Genomic DNA, 15826 nt, shown 5'->3' on the forward strand with positions numbered 1-15826 from the left:
AATATCAGTATACAGTTTTCTACGGAAATAAAATCCAGTTCCAAAAATGTCAATCGAGGGAGCTATTTACTTACACTCCGTCATAGCAGACATGTTTATTTGAATGCATAGAAGATCACTTTAAGGCTCTGAACTTGGAGGAAGTAGCTATGAGGACAAGTATAGCACTGAAAAAAGGAACAATGCAATTTACATATACACCAGCTGGTAGTCCCATTGGTGGATGGCAAACAAGTACACTATTTGGCAATACAAAACCATCACACAACAGTTGGAAAACAATGAAGTTAATGAATGAGTTATTGTGGAAGTTCTGCAGAGGAAAAACATGGAATCAATCTACATTTACACATCGAGTGTGTGAGTATGTGGTTAGAAAATTATCCCTGCCCAACAAGTGCAGAAATGATAGTGTAATGAATAGTAGAGGTTCAAACCAATGTGAGTGATGACGAGTGGACAGGCTCTGCATCAACATAACATGCACTTGAAGAATAGTGCACAACAACAGACATGTGGTGCTGGACCATTTACATGTGGCTAAATGATGAAGAAAAAGAAAAACTTATTCAATTCACCAACAAATGCCTGAATAACTTTGGTGAATATGCTGAAAAACAACACTAGTAAGTTTACTTCAGAAAAAAGAAAAACCACTTTCAACCTGACTTATATTCACTTGCTTTTGTAGGCAGATAAACATATATACATAACCAAAGGGCTGATAGGCTTATTTTTAAAAAATTTATTAAAATCTTTAACAACTTATATTCTTTATCACGTAACGTTTCAACTTACTTGTTCACATGGTAAATCAAATCTGCCTAAATGGAGAGCTTTTTTGTTGCTTCGAATGTCTGGCTCCATGGCTAAATGGTTAGCATGCTGGTCTCTGTTTCAACGGGTCCCTAGTTCTATTCCCGGTTGGTCGGGGATTTTCACTTTCAATAGTCAATTCCTATGGCTCTTGTGTTGGGTGTCTGTGCCTATGTTTGTGTTTGACAGGTTGATTCCTCCTTATTCAAAGACAAATGAAGGCACCTTTTATATGTTTTTAGATAAAAATTTGAATGTCTCAATAACAGTTTTAAAATATAACATTCAACAGAACTCAAAAATGCTGTACTCACTGAATAGTACTCTCTTTGCACAATATGATAGAATTTTAACACTGAAAAATTTTCCTTAAGAAGGAAAATGAAGGTACGTTTTATACAATAAGGAATAGAACCGTGAAAGCATCAATGGCAAGGAATAGAAATGTTGAGATTTTAATGTGTTGTAAATTCGAGTACTCTTTAAGGATTTTAACATAGATCTATTTCTTGAAACATGTACAATAGTAGTATGAATTAAATTAGTAAGTGTATATTTGTACTAACAGACAGACCTTTATTACTCCTGTTTCTCACAGGTTCTCATTCTCACTGACAAACTTATTTATCATGTGAACAAATAAAGGCAACAACCTTTCTGTACTTCCTGAATAGCATTTAGCCTATAAATGATCCAACGTCGATATTCAGTGTATTAATATGTTCACTACTCTATTTCTCATAACGTACATTATTCACTTTCAGTCCAACTCCAGCACATAACCTGCAAGAGGTGCTCCTGTTAAGTCGAGCAACCGAGTGGATAGTTGGATAACCAATCCCAGCGGGAATCTGGGTTGACGAGCCGATCAGTGCTGGAGGCTCCAAGGCTCATAACCTTGGCAGTAAAGAGAAGCTAGAAAACGTCTTGAGGCAACCTCTTGGGCTAACAACCTTAGATGCAGGATTGATGCATATGCATCTAAAACAAATTCGAGTCAAGTAAACACGATGGGAAAACATTTCAAGAAAGCTACTCCAGCGGCTAAGTATTTGGATAAATCCCTCATCGTGAAACCTGCGGCGCGCAAGTCTCATTCGGATTCTGAGGGAAACTTGACATCATGCAAGAGACGAGTCGGAGCGTCTCGGTGTATCCCAACCAGTCAGAAACTCAGAACCAAATCAAAAACCTTTCTAGCAATATTCAACATAAACTCCCTTACACCACTTGGCAAACTGAATACTCTCACCAAAGCCATACATGAAAATCAGATTTCCATACTTGCCCTCAAAAAACACGCTATACACGCGAAGAGACTTTTGAATCTGAAGGTTACCGTTTCTTCAAGAGTGAGCTCAAACAAACAAAAAAAAGAGCCACCAATGGATCTGTGATGCTTGGGACTGTGTTTGCTGTGAGAATCAGAATCCTTAAATTGTTTGCAAATTCGAACCAGTAATGCTAGATTACCCATATTATCAAATACGTCAACAAGGCATACAGCCTAGTTAACGCACATGCCCCCACAAATTATAAGAACAGATCTGATATGAAGTGGATAACTTCTGGGACCTACTGGATGAAAAGCAACTTATTATGGCAAATTTCAATGCCTAACTTAGCCGAAAACAAAAGTACAAGAAAATCATTGGAAACTATCCCGCCCACAAAAAAACTAATCAAAACAACAAGAGTTTGGTCTCCATTTGCAAAAACCATAACTTGCAGATCATGTCAACCCACTTTTGCCACCTTCCCAGAAAGCAGACAACATTGCGATCTCCTATCGCAATTATCGGAGAGTTCCAAATAGATCACGTCAGAATCTCTCAGAAAAACAGTTCTGAGATTATGAATGTTGAGGTTAAAAAAAGCCATAAACGTGGCATCAGACCACTAAATGTCTATTACTATATTTAAACCGGTCCCTGCAAACAAGACCCCCAAAAATATAATTCAGTTTAACAATGATAAACTCCGACAAGAAGTCACAGTCACAGAGTTCCAGAAAAAGGCTTGAACTATCGACTATGACTTTAACAACACCGAAAATCGCCTCACTGCGGCTGCAAAAGAAGTTGTTGAAATCAAAAGAAGCAAGAAACATACCTGGTGGAATGATACCAATGTTACAGTTCTCAAGGAAAGGCTTGATGCATGGAAACAATATTATTCCAAAAAATCTCAAACTGACTGGGAAACCTACAAAGCCCAACGGGCCCAGATAGCTAAAGTGATACAAGCTGAGAATCATACATATGAAAAGTCACTTATGGAGAAGATCGACCAGGATTTTAATAGAAATGAAACCAGAGAGTACCGGTACTATAGAACATTCAAAAGGAAACTTACGGGCTATAAACCTCCGTCGCTTTGCTTTCAGCGAAAGGACTTGAGTTGGCGACCTCAAATGAAGAAAACTGTACCGTCGTCACTGACAACTTTAAGAACTTACTAAATTGCGTACAACACAAAAATCCCATCAAGACCGAAGAGCCCATACTCAGATGCCCAGAATCGAGACAACCTGACAAATAAGAAATCAAGCGACACATTGCCCGACTAAACAACAATAAAGCGCCTCGAAAAGACTCTGTCATTGCAGAACACTGGAAATATGCCCCTGAAGAAGCAGTTAAAATCTTGCATAAACAAACACAACAAATCTGGACTCGAAGACTGGAAAACGGCATTGATCCATCCGTTACACCAAAAAGGCTACTTGAAAAACGTCAATAACCACAGAGGAATATCCCTGCTACCGGTAACGTACACAATTCTCTCCCTTGCTATCCTGGATCGTTTAGAAGCCCAAGTCGAGCATCAAATAGGCGAATAAGAAGGGGCTTCAGGACGAGTCGTTCAAATGCTGAACAGATCCACAACCTCAAAACTTTCATCAGGCGTTGTAATCTCAGGTCCAAACAGTACGTGTCAGTCTTTGTGGACTTTAAGAATGCCTATGATTCGATAGACCGTGAGGTTCTGCTAAACATCCTCATCGAATATGGGGGTTGACCTGAAAATGCTGACATTAATTAGAGCCTCCCTGACTGATACAACATACACAGTAAAGTTCCTAGGATGCCTATTATATTCCTTCGAGGTCAAAACAAGTGTCAGACAAGGTGATGGGCTCTCTCCGGTGCTTTCCAACTGCGTGCTCAAAAATATCCTTAGGACCTGGCAAACAAAATCTAAGGAATCATGATTGTCTAGCGTTTGCTGATGATACTGCCAATCTGTCAAAAGATATAGAAACTGCTACGATGAAAATCGACCTCCTAAAAGAAATCGCTGAACAAACTGTCTTGCAGATATCTTTTGGAAACAACGAAGTAATGACTAACGTCAAAGATGCCCCAGAAAAACTCCACACAAAATACGGAAAGATCAATCGAGAGCAAACTTTTAAGTACGGTATCTGGGTGAAATCATAATGAAAAAGGGACTGGACAAAGAAGCACTTAAAGAACGCGCACACAAACTTGATCCATCCGTCCGTCCGTCCATCAATACTGATCTGCATTTAGGTCAGTCGCCCGGGTGGCAGATTCCCTATCTGTTGCTTTCCTAGCCTTTTTCTAAATGATTTCAGAGAAATTGGAAATTTATTGAACGTCTCCCTTGGTAAGTTATTCCAATCCCTAACTCCCCGTCCTATGAATGGATATTTGCCCCAGTTTTTCCTCTTGAATTCCAACTGCATCTTCAGTGACTGGACGTAGCCAAATACAGTATTTGACGTAGCGTCTTGCGACGATGTCTAACAACTAACCAAGAAGTAGAAGAAGAAGATCATTTATTTTTTCAGTGCCCCCAGTATGCGCCTCAACAGAGACTCTAATGCGGAAATTAATCAGTCTTAACATACCTTTGCCCACGAAAATTTCGATCTTGTTATTCCATCCTTCACCACAAATCATCACTATTCTTAACGAGTACCTTGATTCCACTAAAATAAAGTTGTAATCACGCGATAGTAATTCAGTTGTTTTTTTACGAATGCATGTAAGTGACACTTCTATAAGTTGCCAGAGCGAGCATAACGTCCCTCGTTTTTTGTAAGTTATATACCTTTTTCTTAGTATTACCTGCTATCAAGTATTTTAGTTATTTTAAAGACTACTTGCGTGTAACCTAAAAGTGAATTAAGTGCGATATTCAGAAAGGCTTGTGACTGGGAAACAGAACAATCAATCCCAACCAATCTCCTCAAGAAAGAAAGAAAGAAAGAAAGAAAGAAAAGAAAGAAAGAAGCACAAAGGCATTGTTTATCAATGCACCCTTGTCTCTGGTACGTTATTGTACGTACGAGGTAACAAAATATGATACAGATTTCGCGAGTAACTAGCTCGGAAGTCTTGTTTTCCTTGTTACCCGTATGTGTTTCAGGCGACTTAAGTATGCAAGGTAATACTTTTAACTTCTTATTTTAAGTTAAGTACGGCAATTTAACTGGAGTTCAGTTAATTATAACTGGGAGTGTGTAGACGACGATATCGTAATTGCCATAGATAACTAACGAACTCAATCAGGTTTGTTGTCGAAGTAGTAGATATGTTATTGAACCATGATATTCATTAGTGGTTAGCGGCGACTTGGCCGAGCGGATAGAGGCGCGCCGTTGTGAGCTTGTATCCGGGAGATAATGTGTTCGAACCACACTGTCGGCATACCGGAAGATGGTTTTCCGTGTTATCCCATGTTCACACCTTAATTAAGACCACGGCGGCTTCCTTCCCACTCACAGGTCTTTCCTGTCCCATCGTCGCCATAAGACCTATGTGTGTTGGTGCGACATAAAGCCAATTAAAAAAAGGCCCGTAATTCATGTATATTACATCCTCTTTGGTAAATCTCCTGGGTGACGAGGTGCTGCATACTATTACCACAAGGGCACTGTTTATTAATACAATGATATTGGTAGAAATTTAGTGTGTACTACGGAAGTTCTATAGCACATGATGTAAATCTTGGTGGAATACATTTTAGAGTGGAGATGTGTTCACGACGAGAGCCAGGGACCCCCCGTCAGTCCGCACAAGTACATTTACTTTTAGGCCTATAACATAATTCAGTGTAGCACTAGCCATTCTCCATTGCTCAAGCACACACTAGCATTTCCATTGGCTGAGATAATCGGATATGCCACCATTTCTAGAAATGAAGAACAAATACATTCATAACTAACACATGCACAGTAAAAACACGAATAAATGCAACCTGTAAAGGAAATGTCTCGGTTCGTGGCCTACCTTTGCACATCTAGGCCAATTTCTGCCTTGAGAACAGTACCCCTTCGGGGCCACACTCCCTTTGAGAGGCTATTAAATATGGTGCAGCGCAAATGGTCATTTAGCCTTTGGCTTGGGGGCTTATGCAATTATTCTTTCCCTACTTCATAAGTGGGTTCATATGGGTTACTGTAGTCACGTCCTAGTTCGTGAACCATGGGCAACGGCTGAGTGTCATAGTAAGTGGTCCTGAGAGTCGGGATACCAGTAGCCCTTCTTGTGCTCAGGTGGCTAGGACTATACAATTCACCGGTGGTCCATTACCAGTTAGAGGAGAGATCCTCAATTGGACCATGTGCAAGTAGGTTAGCATCCTGCTTCATGAATTTACCGAGCTCGGAACATTTTAAGCAAGTCTCAGACCTATGGGAGTAACGGAGTCCCACTCCCATTTGACAGGCGAGGGACTCCTTGGAAACAACTTGGCGAACAAAATGGAATTCGATGGGGAGGTATCAATATTAATGGGGCTTATGGAAGAAAGAAAGTAGAACTGGCTGAGTCAGCAAAGAGGATGCATCTCAATGTACTAGGTTTAAGTGATATTCGGGTAAGGGGAGATAACGAGGAAGAGATAGAAGATTATAAAGTGTACTTGACAGGTGTTAGAAAGGGAAGGGCAGAGTCTTGGGTAGGGCTGTTTATCAGGAATACCATTGCACGCAACATAATTTCTGTTAGGCACGTAAATGTCGAATGATGTGGGTAGATTTGTCAGTTGGAGGAATTAGGACTAGAATTGTCTCCGTGTATTTACCATATGAGGGTACAGATGAGGATGAAGTTGACGAATTTTATGAAGCATTGAGTGACATCGTGGTCAGGGTCAACAGCAAGGATAGAATAGTGCTAAAGGGCGATTTCAATGCGAGAGTTGGGAATAGAACTGAAGGATACGAAAGGGTGATTGTTAAATGTGGGGAAGATATGGAAGCTAATGGGAATGGGAGGTGTTTGCTGGACTTCTGTGCTAGTATGGGTTTAGCAGTTACGAATACATTCTTCAAGCATTAGGCTATTCATCGCTACACATGGGAAGCTAGGGGTACCAGATCCATAATAGACTATATCTTAACCGACTTTGAATTCAGGAAATCTGTTAGGAATGTACGAGTTTTCTGGTGATTTTCGATGAAACAGACCACTGTAGTGTACTAAGTATATCTAGGCCTAGGGTAGGGAAAGAGAAATCTGTCTGCAAACGAATAAGGGTAGAAAATCTCCAGGACGAGGAAATTACTGTAGACAACCCACAGAAGTACATTTACTTTTATAACATAATTAAATGTAGGCCTAGTACTAGCCATTCTCCATTGCTCAAGCACGCACTAGCATTTCCATTGGCTGAGATAATCAGATATGCCACCGTTTCTAGAAATGAAGAACAAATACATTCAGTAACTAACCCACGCACAGTAAAAACACAACTAAATGCAACCCGTAAAGGAAATATCTTTGGTTCGTGGCCTATCTTTGTCCAGACGGCAAGAAAAATGGTCATATCTCCTTTGGCCTGGGGGCTTATGCAATTATCCTTTCCCTAGTTCATAAGTGGGTTCATGTGGGTTACTTATATAGTGAGAAGTTTCGAACAGTAGACAGTGAGTAGATTCAGGATATAGAAAGTGAATGGGTGGCATACAGGGATCCTCTAGTAGAAACAGCAAGGGAATGCCTAAGAACAACTGTGTGTAAAGATGGGAAAAGGCGAACATCTTGGTGGAATGATGAAGTGAGAGCAGCTTGTAAATGTAAAAAGAAGGCTTATCAGAAATGGCTTCAAACAAGGGCTGCGGCAGACAGGGATTTGTACGTAGATGAAAGAAACAGAGTGAAATAATAGTTGTTGAATCCAAAAAGAAGTCCTGGGAAGATTTTGTTATTAACTTGGATAGGCTAGCTCAAACAGCAGGGAAAACTTTCTGGACAGTAATAAAGAAAGGAAGGGAGGGAAAAAGGATGTGAACAGTGTTTTGAGTAATTCAGGTGAACTCATAATAGATCCCAGGGAATCACTGGAGAGGTGGAGGGAATATTTTGAACATCTCCTCAATGTAAAAGGAAATCATCCTGGTGGTGTTGCGAACAGCCAAGCTCATGGGAAGGAGGGAAATGATGTTGGTGAAATTACGCTTGAGGAAGTGGAAAGGATGGTAAATAAACTCCATTGTCATAAAGCAGCAGGAATAGATGAAATTAGACCTGAAATGGTGAAGTATAGTGGGAAGGCAGGGATGAAATGACTTCATAGGGCAGTAAGATTAGTATGGAGTGTTGGTAAGGTACCTTCAGATTGGACAAAAGCAGTAATTGCACCTATCTACAAGCAGGGGAAGAGAAAGGATTGGAACAACTATTGAGGTATCTCATTGGTTATTATACCAGGCAAAGTATTCACTGGCATCTTGGAAGGGAGGGTGCGATCAGTCGTTTAGAGGAAGTTGGATGAAAACCAGTGTGGTTTCAGACCACAGAGAGGCTGTAAGGATCAGATTTTCAGTATGTGCCAGGTAATTGAAAAATGCTACGAGAGGAATAGGCAGTTGTGTTTATGTTTCGCAGATCTAGAGAAAGCATATGACAAGATACCAAGGGAAAAGATGCTCGCTATACTGGGGGACTATGGAATTAAATGTAGATTATTAAAATCCGTCAAAGGCATTTATGTTGACAATTTGGCTTCAGTGAGAATTGATGGTAGAATGAGTTCTTAGTTCAGTGTGCTTACAGGGGTTAGATAAGGCTGTAATCTTTCACCTTTTGCTGTTCGTAGTTTACATGGATCATCTGCTGAAAGGTATAAAATGGCAGGGGGGGATTTAGTTAGGTGGAAATGTAGTATGCAGTCTGGCCTATGCTGACAACTTTATCTTAATGGCAGATTGTGCCGAAAGCCTGTAGTCTAATATCTTGGAACTGGAAAATAGGTGCAATGAGTATGGTATGAAAATTAGCCTCTCGAAGAGTAAATTGATATCAGTAGGTAAGAAATTCAAGAGAATTGAATGTCAGATTGGTGATACAAAGCCAGAACAGGTCGATCATTTCAGGTATGTAGGCTGTGTGTTCTTCCAGGATGGTAATATAGTAAGTGAGATTGAATCAAGGTGTAGTAAAGCTAATGCAGTGAGCTCACAGTTGTGATCAACAGTATTCTGTAAGAAGGAAGTCAGCTCCCAGACCAAACTATCTTTACATTGGTCTGTTTTCAGACGAACTTTGATTTATGGGAGCGAAAGCGGGGTGGGCTCAGGATATCTTATTCATAAGTTAGATGTAACAGACACGAAAGTAGCAAGAATGATTGCTGGTACAAACAGGTGGGAACAATGGCAGGAGGGTACTCAGAATGAGGAGATAAAGGCTAATTTAGGAATGAACTCAATGGATCAAGCTGTATGCATAAACTGGCCTTGGTGGTGGGGTCATGTGAGGCGGATGGAGGAGGATAAGTTACCTAGGAGAATATTGGACTCTGTTATGGAGGGTAAGAAATGTAGGAGTAGACCAAGATGATGATGGTTAGACTCAGTTTCTAATGATTTAAATATAAGAGGTATAGAACTAAATGAGGCCACAACACTAGTTGCAAATCGAGGATTGTGGCAATGTTAAGTAAATTCACAGAGTCTTGCTGACTGAACGCTGAAAGGCTTAAGAGTCTATAATGACAATGTATGTATGTAATTTAGTTTATAAGTTCACAAGTTGGCAGCCTTGTGCACCATGTGATCACATCATCCGCAAGATGTCTGCACTACAAATGGTGATTCATGGTACTAATACTCCGCAGTACTTGCTGAACTCATGCCATTTTATTCTGTTAATTGTATCCTAATGATACACATCATTAACAAATAATCATGTATTTCATTTTATATGGCGTCTCAAACCTCTCAGTTTGAGTTTCTTTCGTTTGCTCTTGTCGGTCTTTTAGATCTCAACGACTAAATTAATATTCTACATCATGAGAAATAGAGTTGTGAATATATTAGCGTACTAAATATCAATTTTTGATCATTTATGAATGTCATTCAGGAAAAGTGGAAAGGTTGCTTCTATTATTTGTATACATGATAAATAAGTTTGTTAAGTCATATATTCAGCATAAACCCTTTGCATGCAGTAGATTTCTTCCACAGGATAATGGACAACAGTAACACTGAAAACACATATTATTTACAATAAGTGTGATTGCAACAGTATGTTTTTTATAACTGTATTGTATATGATGAAATGTGCTTTACTAAACTGTACTACAATTATCTGACACCTGACATTCATATATTACTTGTAGAATATGCTATTTCCATATCATTTCATATTTCTTTGAAGAAGATTAAATAATGGCTGACTGAGTGTGGTTGTGAGAGGGAACTAAGCAATATGTGATTTAAGGGCCCTCAGAGGGTGAGATCAGAAGAGGTTGCGAGTCACTGCAGACAGAACATTGGAGTGAAGATGGGATGGACAGGGCAGCAGGAAAGGGAAAGGTAGGAAATGTAGAGTAGAGATAGGAAGAGAGATGTGGTGCAGAGTCATGATGGGCAGAGAAGGGAGGAGGAAGTACGAGGGGCATTTGAAAAGTCCGTGCAAAAATAAAAACTACTTACGTGTTTGGGGTAAACCTTTTTTATTCTTTGACATAGTTTCCTTTTAGGCTTATACACTTTGTAGTTTGTTGATCCCTTCCATATAATAGGATATGTCCAAGTCTGCAAAATATCCACTAGTGTTTGCAATCACCTCCTCGTTTGAATAAAATCTTTGTCCCACCAGCGATTTCTTCAAATTGGGGAACAAATAGTAGTCCAAGGAAGCCAAGTCTGGAGAATAAGGAGGATGTGAAATGAATTGGAATCCTATTTCCATTAATTTTGCGACCACAACTGCTGAGGTGTGTGCTGGTCCAATGTTGTGATGGAAAAGGACTTTCTTGTGGGCCAATCGTGGGTGTTTTTCTTGCAGCTCGGTTTTCAAACGGTCCAATAACGATGAATAATATGCACCTGTAATAGTTTAACCCTTTTCCAGATAGTCGGTGAGGATTATCCCTTGCAAATCCCAAAAGACAGTCGCCATAACTTTTCCGGCCAAAAGAACGGTCTTCGCATTTTTTTGGTGCAGATTCCCCCTTGGTAACCCATTCTTTAGATTGTTGTTTGGTCTCAGGAGTATAGTAATGTATCCATGTTTCATCCACAGTGACAAAACAACACTTAAAGTCCTCCGGATTCTTCTGGAACAGCTGCAAACCATCCTTGCAACACTTAACACGATTCTGTTTTTGGTCAAGCGTTAGCTATCGCGGCACCAATCTTACGGATAGCTTTCTCATGTCTAAATGTTTATGCAAAATGTTATGTACCCATTCAGTCATGATGCCCACAGCACTAGCAATCTCACGCACCTTAACTCTTCTGTCATCTATCACCATATCATGGATTTGATCAATGATTTCTGGATTCGTAACCTCCACAGGCTGTCCAGAACGTTCAGCGTCACTTGTGCCCACATGGCCGGTCCGAAAATTTTGAAACCACTTATAAACTGTTCTAATCGAAAGTGCAGAGTCACCATAATGTTTATCAAGCTTCTCTTTAGTCTCCTGAGGCGTTTTGCCTTTCATAAAGTAATGTTTGATCACCACATGAAATTATTTTTCGTCCATTTCTTGAAAATCACTCTACTTCCTTGATTCACACGAATGCAAACACAAAGAAATAGACCAATATGGCTGAAACTTGGTGTACATTCATTCAAGAGATGCTACTAACTAAACATGACCTTGATACACGCCGCTGGTGCCATCTCTCGGACTTTGCACAGACTTTTCAAACAACATTCATAGGTACTTTAGGCATAAGGAGGTTGAGGAGTACAGGTGACTCAGTTGATATTCATGTGGGGAAAGTGTGTGAGGAAAGGGAACCATGGTAGAGTGTTATCCATAAATTAGGTTAAGGGAGGTATTAAGGAAGGTAGAAGGGAAAGACGAGGGTAAGGAAAAGTTTGTAATTTTCCTCATTGGTACCAGGAATTTAGGCAAGCAGGAATAGGTACTAAAATAATTAGGGATGAATAGGATCTAGTTATAAGTGCAGGAGGAGTTTAAAGGAGTGACTGGTGATATTTATATGAGTGATGGTGACTGGAGGGTGAGACTGTGGAGTGGTTTTGTGGGAAATTGGTAGTGAGATTTGTAGATGATATTGGTTGTGTAGAAGACAGGGCTTTCACTTGAACTGCAATGGTACGGGAAAGTTTGGGGGATTGTTTCGAAGTGTTACAGGTAGAAGTATTCAGGGAAACAAGCTGGGCTATGGAGCAGTGATGAGACTATTAAGGTACTTTAGGGCAAGTAAGAATGATATTAAGTTGTTAATGTTAAACTGTAGAAGTACTGTATGAAAGTATTAGAAAAAAAAAATTATATTTACCACCTAGTGAAATAGGAGTTGTTTGTATCCTGGTTAAGAAGTGATCTCACAGGTGTGGAAGTATTTTTACAGAACTGAAGAGAGATATGTTTCGTCTATGACATCACATACTCAGTCATCTCAAGTGAGGACTAAACTTTGATGTATTTCGGCTATCTAAGGGTCATCTTCTGAACCAGGAATTTCCATTGCAGGCAGTATCATCACTGCACCGCTCTCAATCGCTAACCATCTAGCCAGTCATTTCGCGGATGTGTCTGGCTCCAGGAATTGCCAATCTGATTTCCTCACTGTGAGGCAGGAGGTAGAACATCATCATCTTAGTTCTGCCATTCAAGCTTCAGAGGATTATAACGTGCCCTTTACGGAGTGGGAACACCTCAGCACCTTGGCACTTAGCAAGGACACGTCTCGTGGACCAAACAATGTCTATAACCAGATGTTGAAACACCTTAGTGAAGATGGTCTTTTATATCTCTTTCGTGTGTTCAACTGAATCTGGATGCAGGATGACTTTCCATCTCAGTGGCGAGAGGGCATGGTCCTCAATCCTGACAAAAATTCCAAGTATGCAGGAAGTTAAAAACCTATTTGTCTTACTAACTGTTTGTGTAAGCTATTTGGGAGGATGGTAAATCGCCGACTTGTGTGGCGTCTAGAGAAACAAGGACTTTTGTCTGAGTACCAATGTGGTTTTCGAGCCGCTTGCTCGACCACTGACTACTTGGTACGCCTGGAGAGTTCTATCCAGAACGTATTTCTCCGCATACAGCATTTGGTGGCTGTTTTCTTTGACTTAGAAAAGGCCTATGACACCATATGGTGATGTGGTATCCTTTCAGTCCTGCATCAATGGAGATTCCGAGGTTCTTACAGGTATTTATTGCTAATTTTTTGTCCCTCCCTCTATTCCGTGTCTGAGTAGGGTGGGCATATTCGCAATACCACATTCAAGAAAATGGAGTCCCACAGGGATCGGTTCTTAGTGTCACTCTGTTTGCAACTGCCATAAACGGTATTGTCGCTGCTGTTGGTTCAGCAGTAATATCGTTGCTGTGGACGATTTTGCTCTGGATTATAGCTCACACAATGTGGCAGTCACAGAGTGACTATTACGGCAAGCTATTAGGAGAGTGGAACAGTTGACTTTAGAACATGTCTTTTGCCAGAAGCACACTCTTCACTTGCATCCTGAGCTTCATTTAGGATATGTCGCTCTTCCCGTAGTTGACACTTACCAATTTCTTGGGCTTCTTTTTCATAGCAAATTATTGTGGGAGCCACATGTGCGGCAGTTAAAAATGCAATGCAATAAGGAGTTGAATATTTTGAAGTTTCTTAATAGTACTATTTGGGGGGCTGACAGCACGGTGCTCCTACGATTTTATAGGCCACATGTTTTATCCAGGTTAGACTATGGAAGTGCAGCATTTGCGTATTTCGCAATGAAAACTGTCGGCTGTACGCTGCTAACCCTCAAGCAACATGGCTGGTTGGAGTACGCTTGGATAGCAGTCACAGATTGTTTGATGTACCTTCGGTTCCCTGCCTTGTCAGACAACCAAGTGGGGTACCTATATGGATAATAAGATGACCTAAAATAATCCTCGATCTGCACACTGGCCCAAAGGAAAGCACGTACCCTTCGATTTATCGGAGGCTCTTCTTGTCCGTTGTTGGCTGATATCCAGGTTCAGTCATCATTTACACGGATGGTTTGAGGGCAGAAATGAAAGTGGGCTGTGCGTTCGTTGTCGACAATGATACATTCATTTTTGCTCTCCCAGAAACCTGTAGTATTACACAGGAGAGCTCTATACTATCTGTGAAGCTCTGCGGTATGCACTGTCTGATGAGTGCCAACACTTTCTGCTGTTTATTGACTCCTTGAGCTCGCTAAAGTCTATTGATACCCGTTTTCCTCGGCATCCCCTGGTGCAGCAGATCTAGGACCTGCTGGCTGTGTGTTTGGATGCAGAATCACGTTTATGTGGCTCCCACCCACATGGGTGTAGAGGGAAATGAATTAGCTGATAAGGCTGCCAAGGAGGCAGTTGCATTGCACCCATTGCCTTACAAGGTTCCAGCAAGTGATATTCACTCTCAGCTGTGATATTTGGTTATGTCCCATAGGGAGATGGAGTGGCAGGCCACTCCACTTCCAAATAAGCTGAGAGCGATGAAAGGTACAACAAAGGTATGGAGGACTTCCCTTTGGGCTTCTTGGAGGGAAGCAGTGGTATTATGTCGTCTTCAGATTGCCCACAGTATAGTAATGCACTCCTGCTTACTGAAAGGAGAACCCCCTCCGGCGTGTACTTGCGGCAATCATCTTACCTTGGTACACATCATTACGGAGTGTGTGGACCTGGTCGATCTATGCCGTAGTCTAAAACTCCTGAGTAACATCTCCCTCATCCTGCAAGATGACGAGCAGTCAGCAGACCTCATCATCCATTTTATTGGGGATAGAGGTTTGTTTTTTTGGGTATAAATGTAGTGTTTCATATTAGTCTTTTTATTATTGTTCACTATGTTTTGTTAATTTGACTGTATATTAGTTTATGTTATTTATTTTAATGTGTCTTTTTTACGATAGTAATTTGCATGATATATTATTGAATTTAAGGCAGTGTCTTATTCTACCATAACCTATCATTTTTCATCTTACCTAAAATAAGGCATTGCAAATTAGATCCACTGATTGTTTTAAATTCACCATATTTATTAATCTTCATTTGTATTAAATTCTATTCAGTGGATAAATTTTAAAATTTTAATTATCATATCATGTCATCCATCTCGTACCATTAGTGACCTTAGATGTTAGGCCCCTTTAAACAACAAACATCAACATCATCACAGAAGTGAAGTCTGATCATGGAGACAATATTCGAATGGTAGGAATGAAAATTCATACTGGTAAAAGACTATGTAAGCTGCAGTAAACTAAGGCATGAGATGTAAGGCTCACCTGTAAAGATGAAAGAGTAGTGTTACAAAAATGTTGCAAAGTTTGGGCTGGTGAACTCTTGGGAGAAAGGAGACGCGCTGCTCGATTAAGTGGTATGTTCTGAGCTGTCAGTGGAGAGATGGCGTGGGAGGACATCAGTAGACGGATAATTTTGAATGGTGTCTTTAAAAGTAGGAAAGATCACAATATGAAGATAAAGTTGGAATTCAAAAGGACAAATTGGGGCAAATATTCATTTATAGGAAGGGTAGTTAGGGATTGGAATAACTTACCAAGGGAGACGTTCAATAATTTTC

The 15826-nt window shown here is 40.3% G+C and overlaps 1 protein-coding gene across 3 annotated transcripts in view; it reads right to left on the reverse strand.

Annotated features, from left to right (window-relative positions):
• Positions 1 to 4729, reverse strand: part of LOC136885235 (zinc finger protein OZF) — a 97265-nt gene extending 92536 nt beyond the window's left edge. The window contains exon 1 of one of the 3 annotated variants that reach the window (XM_067157702.2): positions 4694 to 4729. The gene's annotated coding sequence lies outside the window, so the exon portion shown is untranslated. Of the gene's footprint in view, positions 1 to 798; positions 919 to 1565; positions 1626 to 4693 lie in introns of those variants that run through there. The other 2 variants (XM_067157705.2, XM_067157706.2) reach the window with 2 other exon arrangements.
• Between the last annotated feature and the right edge of the window lie 11097 nt (positions 4730 to 15826).

Source organism: Anabrus simplex, chromosome 14 (genome assembly GCF_040414725.1).
Source record: "Anabrus simplex isolate iqAnaSimp1 chromosome 14, ASM4041472v1, whole genome shotgun sequence".
In the NCBI taxonomy this organism is placed as follows: Eukaryota; Metazoa; Arthropoda; class Insecta; order Orthoptera; family Tettigoniidae; genus Anabrus; species Anabrus simplex.